The following is a 15,281-nucleotide window of genomic DNA, read 5'->3' as shown; positions in this document are numbered from 1 at the left end:
CTTTTTGTGATCGTAGAGATAAAGGAGGCAATCATTAAAGCTTTTTTGATGAACTTCATTTTATTAATAAGAATACATGAGTATTAAATTAATGTATTAAAATTCTTAGCACTAACTGTCAGTTCAATAGCTTGGCAAGCTAAAATTAGAATTTTAAAGTTTTAACCTCTAGGCCATATTTTTGAAGCCAGTTTAGATTCATTGAGTTTGAAGATTCTTTTAGCTTGACAGTTATTTGGCTTCCTGAAATGTGATGGAGTAAGTTCAAATGCTGAGGATAAAGAATCACATTACAAAACAATTGCATGCTATGGCAATAGTTCACATCTTGCAATCACAACAGAAGGGTGAAAGCTTAGATGCCTATGCAAAGTCAACTGCACCCTAAGTCAAAAACCAGGTCTTGTGGCTTAAAACTGATGAGGCAACTTGTGAAAAAGTGCACTTCTTCCCCGCTCCCTCCCCTCCCTCCCCTCAGCAGTATTGCAGTTGTGGTTAAAAAATTCTGATTCATTTAGCCACTTGCTGTCAGCACAACATTCACTTTACCACTTAATCAAGCTTAAAATTAGGGAGAAAAAGAACCTCCTTCTTTTGATAAAATCTATATTGTTACTAAAAATAACCTTACTGAAAGTGAGTATAGCATAAGTCAAACAGTCATTTCTACTGAAGGAATAGTGATTAGGAATGCAGCCCTAATGGAAATGCAGAAAATCTTGATACAGTACAGAAACATTATTAATGAAAAAATTCTTGTCCCCAAAATTAGAGGTGCTTCATGTACCTTAGTTCTTCTCAAGTGCCATCATCATGTGGATAGAAACCTGAATCAAGGAAATCTTCATAGATCAGTTAGGAATTTTGAAAACGCATCTGTTGAGAGTATCAGAGTTTTTCCTTCTTCATGATATATTACAAATGATTTTCAGTAAAATAAAATGGAAACTATTCTTAATCAGTATTTTTTTTCCAAATAAATAGTGGTATTGCTTCCAAACATGGAACACACAGCAAATAGAAGTGGAAGGAAATACGTAATACAATTCAGTATTTCTCAGTAGCTGTGTGCTGACCATAGTAGATGAGTGACAAAAGGTAATCCGTAGCGTTACAAAACAGAGAACTTTATAATATAATCTGAAAGAAAGAAAATGTTGCTTCTTCACAAGTATATTTTTACCTTCCACAACCATGTAATTCTGAAGGCATCTGACACAGGTTCTGTGGGTTAGTCATGGCATATTAATAACATTTTCTCTCTTATTGTAAATAAATGTATTGAGAACCAGAACTTTCTAAATTTTTAGTGTGACCTGTTGTTTTACATATATGTCGATCTTCTTTTATAAATATCTTAAGTATATCTTATAATCACATGTTAAAAAATAAGTCAATGTATTCACCAGTTTTCCCAAATGTTAGGATCATTTAAAGAAAAATATTGATTATTTCACAAAGGTCTTTTTAAGACCTTGTAGAGTTTTGAGAAACCTTATTGCTTGGTAAGGGGTGTGTATGCATAAGAAGTAATTCATTATCCACAGAGAGCACTTTTTTATCTGAGTTATGATGTGTTGTGTAGAACTGACTAAAACTTTGTAGTGAAAATGTTTTCTCCCTCAGCATATTCTTCAGAGAATCATTTGTCATAGAATTGAAGCATATCAGCTTGGAAGGGACCTCAAGGGTCATCTGGTCCAACCTTTCTTGGCAAAAACATCATCTAGACAAGATGGCCCAGCACTCTGTCCAGATGAATCTTAAGATGTGTCCGATGTTGGAGAATCCACCACTCCCCTAGGAGATTATTCCAACGGCTGATTGTTCTCGTGAAAATTTTTTCCCTTGTGTCCAGTCGTAATCTCTGCAGGAGCAGCTTGTACTTATTACGCCTCATCTTTTCCATGTAACTCCTTGTAAAAAGAGACTCCTCATTGTCTTTGTAGCCTCTTTTTAAATACTAGAATGTGGTGATAAGGTATCCCCTATGCTTTCTTCTGTCAAGACTGAATAAACCCACTTCTCTCAGCCTTTCCTCATATGGCAGTCTTCCTGTTCCTTCGATCATCTTTGTGGCCCTTCTCTGGACCCTCTCCAGCTTGTCCACATCTCTGCATGCCCTGACAGTGCCCTTGTAGTTCTAAACAGGTATTTGTCTTCTTTGCCATCTCTGGTACACTTCTCTTTTGGTTTTGAGCAGACTCAGATGCTCTCAGTTAAGCCACGGGGGTCTCTTGCTCCGCCTACTTCTATTGCCTTTAAAGGGCATGAACCGTTTTTTTGTGCTTCCAGGAGCACATTATTGAAAAACTCCCAGCACTTGTCAGCTTCTTTATCCTCCATGGGAGCTTCCCACACAATCCCTCCCAGCTGAGCTCTGTGCGAGCAGAAGTTTACTTTTCTAAAATCTTAAACTTTTGTCTTAGTGCTAACCCTCAGCAGGCTCAGCAGGATCCCAAGCTCCACAATATTGTGATCACTGCAGCCAAAGCTGTCACTAACTGAGATATTACCAAGCAGGGTTTCTTTGTTTGTGAGTAGCAAGTCCAGCAGTGCCTCATTCCTGGTTGGCACATCTAACATTTGTATGATCAAGCAGTCCTCTACGCATTCCAGGAACTTGATGGTTTGTTCCCCAGGCTGTGTGCATTGGTATGCATACACTTGAGGTGTCTGGTCTTCTGGTTCATATCTTGGGAAGCAGCTGAGGAACATTTATAACTACTCTGGCTGGCCTGGCTTATTCTTGGTGGAGAACAACATACTTTAGAAACATTCAAAAATTAAATGATAACTTGCCAAAATCCTTTTGTTTAGTAAATGTTAATGTTTTTTTATTCTGGTTTTAATCTTTTTATATCTATATTATATTGTAATTCTTATCTGAACAATATTTATTGTATTGTCTGAAAATAGGAGTGGTTACACATAACTAGGTGTAAAATTAGCATCCTTCTAAAAAAGAAAATTATTGTGTATATATATGTGTATATATAATTTTAATAACTGATAATGCATTTCCTTTTTATAGAATAGTACAGCTGATCTTGGTAAAAGTAGGTTTTATGTGTAAAACTAAGGCTTATTAATTACCATGTCATGTAGGATGGTGATAGTCTCTCCAGAATAGACAGGGGTTGAAGGTCATTTGTACTTTATGCAAGATATGAGATAGGATATCAAAATTCTGAAGACAAAGCATCCAAAATTATTTTTTTCATCTGTCTTTTCCATTTTGAATTCTAAAACACTTTCACTATTTCTCAAATACTCTATATCGTTCATTTGATTCTTCAAAGCATTGCAACTGTTGAGGTACCTACTCTCAGCTAGTGAACAAGGTTCTGCAGCTACTTTTACTCATGTTCTTTTTTTTTTATTTTTTTTTTTATTATTTTTTCCTGGTCAGACCCTGGAAGACAATTGGCTTCCTTTCCAAAAACAAATGTCACTAAATAATCATTTAGATTGATTGTGTTCTACATGCATATTTGGTCTTTAGAGGCATCCATTCCATGATCAAAAAGTATGAAAACTATGCATGGTGTTATTGAAGTTGTTAAACTTTGTTTTATATATCTAAGTATTAGAATACTCTAGCACATACAATTCTGAAATGTTATAGTGCAGAATACTGTATATTATTTATTCTCGCTTTATGTTAGGGAGTCTTTGATAAATTTAATCAACTTTTCTGTTTTATAAACCACTCAAAACGCATCTAAGACTACCACATATTTTATTTATTCTTTTATTAAACTTGAGCACTAATGTTGAGTCACCCAGTAGATGACAGCAAGTATAGGTTAAAAGGTTACCTCAGCTTTGCTTTTTTTCTGAAGTCTCATGAAAAAGTCATACTTAATATTTTAACAGTTGACTTAACATTCAAGTTTCCAAAAAGCAGAAGTCCTTTGCTTATCTTTGTCTGCTTGCTTTGTGCTTTCAACATCCTTTTATGTTAAAAATAACTATATTTAGTTTCTTTAGTTTGGCTGATTCATGATTGCATTTCTGATCTCCTACAGTAATATGGATGACAGTTTGTAAGTATGAAAATGCCTTTTTCCCTGCTTAAAACTAGCCAGGTACCTGTTACAGGGCTGCTAAAGTACTTCTGAAACCCCTGAGGATACCATACTGACTTTGTACTAGAAATCATAAGAGGGGAATAGTGGATTTGTCTTGTTTTACCTGTTTTCAAGTGAAGAATAATGTCAAGTACTTGGTAAAGGTAATTTATTAAAAGTGTTTATCTTTACACACTTTGAGCTTTTCTGTCTCTCTTTAGGGTGAATGGAAATATGTTTTTGAAAAACAACATGCTATCATATAGAAAGGAAAGATTTGTGTGAAGTGTGTCACTGTAATGTATGATTATCTCTTTTTTTTTTTGAGAAAAAAACAGACTTAACTCTTACAGTGCATTGCACAAAGAACAAGCATGTGCACAAAGAACAAGTCTATATTTGTCTGGAGCTTTTTTGGGCTGATGAGCAGCAGTCAGGATTTGCAGACTTGGAGCCTGAATTTTCAAGTAATTTTTCTGATGATACTATGAAGCTCTGGCTAAGGAAATAACACAGTATTTAGTCGTTATTTACCCACATCATCTGATGTATAACCTGTGATTTTTTTCACTAAGTGACAAAAATATGTTTCAACTTCTATGAATTCAGAAATTTATTTCTATAGAAGTAGTATTACAACTTCTCCGTTGAGATTTTCACAGAATCACAGAATGGTAGAGGTTGGAAGGGACCGTCAGAGATCATCCAGTCCAACCCCGCCTGCCAAAGCAGGTTCACTTACAGCAGGGTGCACAGGAATGCATCCAGGCAGGTTTTGAGTATCTCTGGAGAAGGATATGCCACAACCTCTCTGGGCAGCTTGTTCTAGTGCTCTGTCACCCTCAAAGCAAAGAAGTTTCTCCCCGCGTTCAGATGGAATTTCCTGTGTTCCAGTTTATGCCCATTGTCCTTTGTCCTGTTGATGGGCACCACTGAGAAGAGTCTGGCCCCATCCTCTTGACAGCCACCTTGTAGATATTTATAAGCACTGATGAGCACTCAGTCTTCTCTTTTCCAGGCTAAACAGGCCCAAGTCTTTCAGCCTTTCCTTATAGGAGAAATGCTCCATTCTCTTAATCATCTTTGTAGCCCTCTGCTGCACTCTCTTCAGTAGTTCCATGTCTTTCTTGAACTGAGGAGCCCAGAACTGAACACTACTCCAGACGTGGCCTCAGCAGGGCAGTGTAGAGGGGGAGGATGACGTCCCTTGACCTGTTGTTCTTACTCTTTTTAATGCACCCCAGGACACCATTTGCCCTCTCGGTCAACTTGTTGTCCACCAGGATGCCCAGGTCCTTCTCCACAGAACTGCTTTCCAGGAGGTCAACCCCTAACCTGTACCAGTGCATAGGGTTATTCCTCCCCAAGGTGCAGTACCCTACACTTGCCCTTGTTGAACTTCATTACATTCCTCTCTGCGCAACTGTCTAGCCTGTCCAGATTTCGCTGTATGGTGGCACAGCCATCTGGTGTGTTGGCCACTCAGTTTTGTGTCATCAGCAAACTTGCTGAGAGTATACTCTGTCCCTTCATCCAGGTCATTGATGACTATGTTGAACAAGATCAGACCCAGTACTGAGCCCTGGGGAACACCACTAGTTACAGGCCTCCAACTAACTCTGCGCTGCTGATCACACCCCTCTGAGCTCTGCCGTTCAGCCAGTTCTCAGTCCACCTCACTGTCTACTCATCTAACCCCCACCTCCTAAGCTCACCTATGAGGATGTTATTCTATTGTAGGTGACTTTGTTCTACTCCCATTCTTTCTTTGCCTACTTAAATATTTATCTAAGGTAATAACAATAATTATAAAATGTAAGCCAGCAGCTGTTAGCCCACATATTTTTTGTTGCTGACAAATTCAATTAAAGACATTACTAGCTAAACCAATCAAATAACAGGTAGCTCAGAAAAGGTCAGCTCTGAATTATTGTTTCCCATAATAATTTCCCAAACCATTAAGTCCGTAAAATTCATTTGAAACTGAAGCTCATAAAAGTAAATTATGGAAAATGCCTTTCTAGTTTGTGGGTATTCTAGAGCATAAAGCTGTGTGTCTCCCATGCGTAATGCTCCTCCTAACATTGTCCAGGTTGCAACACAACTACAGATAGGCTTTAGCAGTATTTTCATTATAAATGCCTATTTCCAGGAATGCTAACTATAGTCGGAAAGTTTTTTTCCCCCATGAGTACAAACCATTTTTACTTTTTTTTGAATTATGTTTTGGGGTGTTTATGAATTACAAGAGAGAAGGCTGGACACACAGAAATAAGTAAATTTGCTGTAATAACAGCAGTAACTTTTAAACTTCAGCAATTCAAAATGGAATTATATTTCCAAAATTCCAGTGTGAGTTTGAAATTTGTAATGAATAAAACCACAAATGATGATTAAAAAAAAAAAAACAAACCAAAACAAAACCAAGAGATCTTAAGAATAAGATAAAATGAAGCAGTAATTTATACAGGTACATTAAGCTTTTAGTGACTGTATGATCAAGTCCCGTTAAAAGTAATATTTGCCAAAAATTCCGCACAAGTGAAGTTTTCATAGTCCCTGATTTGGCTATTCTAACAATTGTAACAGCATATGGAAATCAGAAAAGAACCTAAACTGAGTAACTGCAGAGTTAGGGAATTTAATGTGATCACAGTTGTTTTTTAAACAAAATATTTTATCAGAGAATGCTGGTTTAAGAGAGAATAAGGCTTTTCATGAAAACAACAACTACCACAACAACAAATTTGGTAAAAACTAGTGAAAAAGAGGGAGAAACCAATACCCATCCAGGGACTATAAGGGAAAAAAAATCTACTAAGCACCAAAGGTTAGGCTGGTAGGCACCCTAAATGGTTGCCATGATCATTTATCTTCTATTCAAACATCTTTCTTTATTTCACTGTATTGCACATGGAGAAATTGAACTTGTGTCTGCTAAAATACCTCCTGGAGAACTCATATGCCCTAAATCTAAAAAAAAAGAAATTACATCAGGTCTTATTCAACTCATATGAATAACTGTTAGAAAAGAAAGAAAAAGAGTGCTGTGGGATCAACATGCGCTGCCAAAACAATTTTCACCTCCCCTGCTTCTACACAAGTATGGAAATATCTGACTTATAATTACTCCAGAACAGTAGTTTAGCTAACATTAGCTAAAACAGCTTCACAGTCCACTACAGATGTTTATTAAAGTGAAGAACAGTTTAATTCTATAGCCTTTTTCAAGGAAGGCAGACGTTCATGCTGTTTTAACAGACTTAAGTGATACTGGTTATTCTGCTTACCCTTGGCCACAACTTCCTTTGTAAAAGCTTTCTTTGAGTAGAAGAAAATGCTTATTCATATTTTCTGTTTTAAAATGCAATATTTGTTTGATCTGAAAGGGAATAAAAGCTGCTTGCACATAAAAGCAACCATGTACTTAAATAATACAACACAGAGAGTCACAGGATTTGAATTTGCATGTTATATGTATTATTCCAGTATATAACTGGAATTTTAATTTTCATTTTTATCCTGAGTAGTTATAATTTATTTTATTTTCTTTTTAGACAGAAACGAGGTCTTCACCAACATGCAGCACTGTCAGACTCTTAAGTACAAATGTTCAGGCTTCTTTTTGCCTATTCTGTAGGCATTATTCTTTCCCAAATTGTAGCTGCAAGTTAGGTTTACTTAGAAAAGTGATTGCTTGCAATTCTTTTTCTTGGAGGAAGTGAGAAAAAAATTGATTTGGGATTGAAAAATTTTTTTTTTTTTTCCTTCTTGTTAATTTTTACTAGTGGATAGATGCTCAAGGCATTCGCTAAGGGGAGCTGCTTGAGACCTGGCCCGATCTGCAGGGGAGTGGCAGATCTCAGTGCACAACGGGTTTTCCTGAGGTAGGAAAATGCCAGGGCAGTGGTCAAACCTGCCAGGAGCCGGCAGCTCTCGTGAAAGACACTGACATGTCCTGTTCATTGCCCGAAAAACCACGACAACCCCACACCTATAAAAAGCAGCCTGGGGAGTGCGAGTGACCTGGAGCACTGGGAACAGAGTGGGCAAACAGGGTGAGGTGTGTCAACCAGGGCAACACATGTTGGTTCACAAAGAAGGGCACAAAGGAAAGGCATCTTCACCCTGCCAGCCCAAAAGGTCTGTTCAATTGGTGGTCATCACCCTCTCAGAAGGAGCACACCTGGTAAAAAGAGATGTCCTCTGCACGCACCAGAAGTGATGTGGCCACCTAGACAGAGCTTCCATGAAAACATGCAGCCACCCAGGTCTCAGGCTGCGCAGACTGCAGAGCCTTTCACTAGTAATGGATGGCAGTAGTGAGAAAAGGTGTATGAGGTGCGACCACGTGGATGATCTGCTCAGCCTGGTGGTAGAGCTACCAAAGGACAACAGAGGAAGCAGAAAGGTTAATGAGCATCAGGGAGTCTGAGAAAGAGATAGACTGGTGGAACTATGTGCTGCCTTCCCTGAGACAGAAACAGCAACAACCACCAGAAAAGAAACAAGATCAAGGAGATCCTATGTCCTCCCACCACCAGGCAGAAGGCAGTAGCTTAAAGGAGAGGAGCGAATGGAGGCAAGTCCATGCTTGGGAGAGCAGGTGAACCCTTCTTTGCCCACTTCACATTCCCAGGTGCCTCTGTACAATAGGTATGAGGCTCTGGATGTGGAAGGCCAGTCAATGGATGATGTGGATGATAGTCTATCTTCACAAGATGTGTTGCCAAGGTCAGAAAGGCCTACCCCCTGTATCACAACTGCCTCCAAGAGGAAGAAAAGATGGGTTATAGCTGTAGGCATCTCCCTTCTAAGGGGAACAGAGGGTCAAACATGCTGCCTCGGTGGGGCCTGGGTTAAAGACACCACTAGGAAACTTCCTAGCCTGGTACAGCCCTTGGACTATTACACATTAGTTCTCCTCCATGTGGGTGATGATGAAGCTGCAATGTATAGTCCAAGGACAACCAAAAGAGACTTCAGGTCCTTGGGACAGTTGGTAAGGGAATCTGGAGAACTGGTTCTCTTTTCCTCTCTCCTTTCACTTGTGGACAGGGAGATTGGAAGAAACAGATGGGCACAGCTTATTAATACATGGCTTCATGACTGGTATCACCACCACAGCTTTGGGTTTTTCAATAATGTGGTGGCCTACATGACAGCAGGCTTGCTGGCATCAGATGGGATTCACGTTTCTGAAAGGAAGAAGAGGGTCTTTGCTCACAAGTTAGAGGGGCTCATTGACAGATTTTTAAACTAGTCTTGAAGGGGAATGGTGATAATATCAGACTTGCCTGTGACAAGCTGCCCCTCTACCCCACAAGGTTAGAGGGACAGAGAGCTAGTGAGGGCCCTCAGCCTGTTGCTCTGAGATGTGCTGGCTACACTGCAGCACACCTGAAGTCTTCTGGAGATGATCCAGGGGCTTTTGAAGTAATAGGAGCCAGAAGGGATACACGAGTGAAATACCTCAAAGGGAATAAGGGGTGTTCCTCTAAGAAGGTGACATGGCCAACAGCCCCGCTGAATTGTCTCCACATCAATGCACACAACATAGGCAACAAACAGGAGGAGTTGGAAGCCATTGTGCATCAGGAAAACTATGATATAGTTGCCATCATGGAAACATTGTGGGACGACTCACACAAGTGGAGTGCTGCAATGGATGGCTATAAACTCTTCAGAAGGGATAGGCAAGGAAGGAGAGGCAGTGGGGTAGCCCTGTAAAGGGAGTGTTTTGATTGTCTAGAGGTTAATGATGGTGACAATGGCATTGAATTTTTATGGGTAGGCATCGGGGCGAAGACCAACAAGGCAGATATCATGGCGGGAGTCTGTTATAGACCACCCAGTCAGGATGATGAGGCAGATAAAATATTCTATAAGCATCTGGGAGAAGTCTCACAACTGCTAACCTTTGCTCTCGTGGGGGACTTCAACTTACCTGCCAGAAATAAAATATGACGGAGAGGAACCAGCCTAGGAGGTTCCTGGAGTGTGTGGAAGATAACTTCCTGACACAGCTGGTGAAGGAAACAACTAGGGAAGGTTCCCCGCTGGACCCGTTGTTTGTGAACAGAGAAGGACTTGTGGGTGATGTGACAGTGGGAGGCTGTCTCGGGCGCAGCAACAACAAAATGATAGTTTTTGATTCTTTGGAGAAATAAGGAGGGGGGTCAGCAGAACTGCTGCCTTGGATTTCCAGAGGGCAGACTTTGGCCTGTTTATGGGCCTGGTTGACGGAGTCCCCTGGGAGGAAGTCCTGAAGGGCAAAGGAATCCAAGAAGGTTGGACATTCCTTAAGAAGAAAATCTTAATGGTGCAGGAGCAGGCTGTCCCCATGTGCTGAAAGACGAGCTGGCAGGGAAGAAGACTGGCCTGGCTAGAGAGAGAGGTTTGTCTGGAACTCAGGGGAAAAAAAAAAAAAAAAATCTTTGGAAGAAGGGGCAGGCCACTCAGGAGGACTACAAGGAGGTTGTGAGGTTACACAGGGAGAAATTTAAAAGGGCCAAAGCCCAACTAGAACTTAATCTGGCTGTTGCCGCAAAAGGCAATAAAAATGTTTCTATAAAAACATTCACAACAAAAGGGGAGCTAATGAGAATCTCCATCATTTAGTGGATGTGGGGGGAAACATATTGACAAAGGATGAGGAAAAGGCTGAAGTACTTAATGCCTTCTTTGCCTCAGTCTTTAAGAGTTAGACCAGTACGAAGCTCCCTGAGCTGGAAGAGAGGGACAGGGAGCAGAATGAAGCCCCTTAACCCAAGGGGAAATGGTTAGCGATCTGCTATACCACTTAGGCACACACAAGCCTATGGGGCCAGATGGGATCCACCCAAGGGTACTGAGGCAGCTGGCAGCAGTGCTCACCAAGACACTTGCCGTCATTTATCAGCAGTCCAGGCTAACTGGGGAGGCCCCAGTTGACTGGAATTTAGTAAATGTGATGCCCACGTACAAGAATGGTCAGAAGGAGGATCTGAGGAACTACATGCCTATAAGTCTGACCTTGGTGCCAGGAATGGTTCTGGAGCAGATCATCTTCAGTGCCATCACATGGCAGGTAAAGGACAAGGAGGTGATCAGGCTCAGTCAGCACGAGTTTAAGAAAGGCAGCTCCTGCTAGACCAACCTGATCTCCTTCTATGACAAGGTAACCCACTTAGTGGATGAGGGAAAGGCTGTGGATGTTGTTTACCTGGACTTTAGTAAAGCCTTTGACAGTGTTTTCCACAACATTTTCCTGGTGACCCACTTAGTGGATGAGGGAAAGGCTGTGGATGTTGTTTACCTGGACTTTAGTAAAGTCTTTGACAGTGTTTTCCACAACATTTTCCTGGAAAAACTGGGTGCTTATGGCTTGAATGGGTGTACTCTTCACTGGGTATAAACATGGCTGGATGGCTGGGCCCAAGGAGTGGTGGTGAATGGAGTCAAACCCAGTAGGCTGCTGGTCACAAGTGGCTTTCTCCAGAGCTCAGTACTGGGGGTAGTTCTGTTTAATATTTTTATCAATGATCTGGACAAGGGGATCGAGTACAGCCTGAGTGAATTTGCAGATGACAGCAAGTTGGGTGGCAGTGTTGATCTGCTTGAGGGTAGGAAGGCTCTGCAGAGGAATTTGGATGGACTGGACTGATGGACTGAGGCCAACAGTATAAGCTTCAACAAGGCCAAGTACCGGATTCTGCACTTGGGTAACAACCCCATGCAGTGCTTGGGGAAGAGTGGCTCGAAAGCTGGCTGGCAGAGAAGAACCTGGAGGTGTTGGCTGACAGCCAGCTGAACATGAGCTAGCAGTGTACCCATGTGGCCAAGGCAGCCAATAGCGTGCTGGCTTGTATCAGTAGTGTGGCCAACAGAAATAGGGAAGGGGTCATGCCACTGTACTCAGCACTGGTAAGGCCCCACCTTGAATACTGTGTTCAGTTTTGGGTCCCTCACTACAGGAGAGATTTTGAGGTTCTGGAGCACGTCCAAAGAAGAGCAATGAAGCTGGTGAACAGTCTAGAGAAAAAGTCCTATAAGGAGTGGCTGAGGGAGCTTTTTTTTTTAGTCTGGACATAAAGGAGGCTGAGGGGAGACCTTATCACTGTCTACAACTACCTGAAAGGAGGTGGTAGCGAGGTGGGGGCCAGTCTTTTCTCCCAGGTAGCAAGTGATAGGACAAGAGAAATAGCCTCAGGTTGTGCTAGCGGAGGTTTAGTTTGCATTTTAGGAAAATTTCTTCCCTGAAAGGATTGTCAATCATTGCAACAGTCTGCCCAGGGAAGGGGTTAAGTCACCATCCCTGGAGGTATTTAGAAGATGTGTAGACGTGGTGCTTTAGGGACATGGTTTATTTGCAATGATAGGTTAATGGTTGGACTTGATGATCTTTAAGGTCTTTTCCAACCTAAACTATTCTCTGATTCTATGATTCTAAACCTTCTTTTGAAAATATAAATGCCCAGCTGTAGGTTTCTAACTCGAATTAATTTAGGTGAGAGAAACATAATTCAAACATGAGTTTTAATGTTGTGCAAAGTTGAGAATCTGCACTCTCATATTAAGAGTATTTCATTGCTATGGATACACTTGTGTATTTTGTCTGGTATTATATGAATTAAAATAAACGTGTTTTGAGTAAAACTCAATATTCAAAGTTTAAATAAAGCATGGACAGGGATAAAACATTTGAGTTTATTTGATATACACAAGGTAGTAAATGGAAGTATGTATTTCTGAAGAATACGTTTACTTAGACCAATGAAAGTTGCATAAAATAGATAAGCAACTTATTTTTCTGAGACTGATTCCACACAAACTTATGGGAAACCTTTTGATTTCAGTGGGAATGGGTGGTGACACCTGCCAAGATAGCCTTGAGAAGTTATTTTCTCCAGTTTTCAATGTCAAAAATATTTAAATGTATTATTTACTAAAAAAAGGAATGTAACAATCAATAATATTTATTATATACTTTAAAAATTTTCAGCAAAAGAAGCTTAAAAACATTAATTGCAAATGATATAAAATAAAGTGCTGTACGATGTGTTAATAACATTATTCTTACATGTGTTGGTGTTCATAAATTAAATGTCTTTTCAGTTTCAAATTAAATTATAAATCACTTGAAAGCAAGAAAACCAATGCCCAGTTACAATCTTTATACTTCACACTTTCATACTGCCCAGGGTAATAGAAGCTTCTGTTTCCATTAGGTTTACAGCTATAGAAAAGAGAAATATTTAGAGTGACAGTGATTACAGCTATTGCTTTGATGGGTTCCTTGGACTGAAAGATTTGCTGGTGTGAGATTTGAGCACTTGGCAAGTTTGTACATGATCTCCCAATATCCAGTAGTAGACCAGAAGCCTAGTCAGAACTATAGGTATTGTTCTAGCTAATCTGCATATATTGGGAAACGGTGAACAAATGCTAGCCGTGTATTTAGAGATCAGTCACCAGCTTCACATGAAATACAGCTCACTTAGAAAGGAAAAAGGGATCAAAATGGTGCTTTGAGTTGTGCAAAACTGAAACAACTTAGTTTGATATTTGCATGTGATTAATTATACCTCATAAATGGAGCTGCCTGTATAAAAATTCTAAAATAAACTAGAGACTTCACCATGATAAGAATTATTTGTGCACCAAATCCAAATTACAAAGGCATTACTATTGAAGTGTATGTTTTCTACTAATAAACACAGAGTTGTAAAGGAATGTGAAGAAAGGGAAAATACTTTTTAGAATACCTTTCAGTTTGCTAATAAGCGTGTTCATGACCTGAAGCATCTTCCAGATGCTTTGGAAACTGAAAACTCTTAACTGAATTGTGATGTCTTAGAATAGGTTTAAGAAAGGAATAATGCTAGAACCACAAAGATAGACGAGACAATGCATTGACACAAAAGGGATGTATGGAATTTTATATCTATGGAGCTGAACTGAGATTGTCATGATGGGAATGAATTGTATCTTTCAAAATTGGTGATTTATTTTTCCTGCTAGAAGCACCCTGAAAGTTTAAAACTATGTTAATTATATATCTTCCTCTGAAGTATTTATCCAATTGCTGTAATGAAGGTTATAATTCATTTTGCTGAATTGCTTCACTCAGAATATTTCTGTGGGTACATCTCTACATATATCCATCTTTATCATGCGTAAGTGATCATTACACATGTTTGTGACTCCATTTTCTCCCTACTAGGAAAACACTTTGATACTGCTTTAAAAGTGCTTAGACAGTTCTATTGAAGAGTTTCATGGCTGAGCTAGCGAAAACGATTGTCTTCACTACTTGGAGTCACCACATTTGTACTGGTAGTTTATTATTTCAATAGGGAAAAACATGAGGGCAATTATTTCTGCATGCCACTCCCTCAGTCCACCCCGCCCCATAGTTTGTAGTGTATTGTTTGTGGCAGAATGTGATGTTCACCACAATCTCTGCATTTTGTGGGCTTTTTTCCCTTCTCAACTTCTCTACTATCTGCAGCGTCAGAACATCCTTGTCTTTCCATCATCTTCAATCTCTGAGCGGTTTCCTCTGCTTCGCATACTCTGCTTTCTCTCTCAATAGCCAAGGGTTTCTTTTCTTTCTGCCTGAGAATTTTGTGTAGTTTGCAATCTTCTCATGAACCCAGATAGCCCCAAATCTCCTCTGTAATATTGCATTTTATTCATTTATTTTTTGTTTAAGAATGCAATGCTTGTGCATTGAGTACAATAATCATCACAGTCCTGCAATAGTTTGCTAGTGTTTCTAACGTGCCTGACTTAATTGAGGACTGTTAAAATACCATGTCTCAAATGTCTGAAATAAACCTGCTCAATGGCTATCCCTTGTCATAACTTCTTTGCAAGTATATAATGAAATACTGTTTAGGTCTTCTTTATCTATTCTTGAGAGATTTTTTTTACACTACTGCAGCTTCTCAATATCTCTTTCCTGTTGCTCCTTGAGGCATGTTTTACCAGTTCCACCATGGTGATACAGCTGTGTCAGTCTCTGCACAATACCAGTTCCATGCCACAGATTACTCAATGGGCAGCTCCATACAAGATGACACAAGATTATACACAGCAGCATGGAAAACCCTATTTCATTTGAACAATCCCACCATCATTCCACACAAATCCCAGACCAATCCCAGTGTTATCCTAGTTTTAGATCAGTGATCAGGAGAGCAAAGGGTCGGGGCAGAAGTGGCG

The sequence above is a fragment of the Charadrius vociferus genome, unplaced genomic scaffold (assembly GCF_000708025.1).
Source record: "Charadrius vociferus isolate BGI_N301 unplaced genomic scaffold, ASM70802v2 scaffold198, whole genome shotgun sequence".
NCBI lineage: Eukaryota > Metazoa > Chordata > Aves > Charadriiformes > Charadriidae > Charadrius > Charadrius vociferus.
This window is presented reverse-complemented; position numbering follows the sequence as displayed.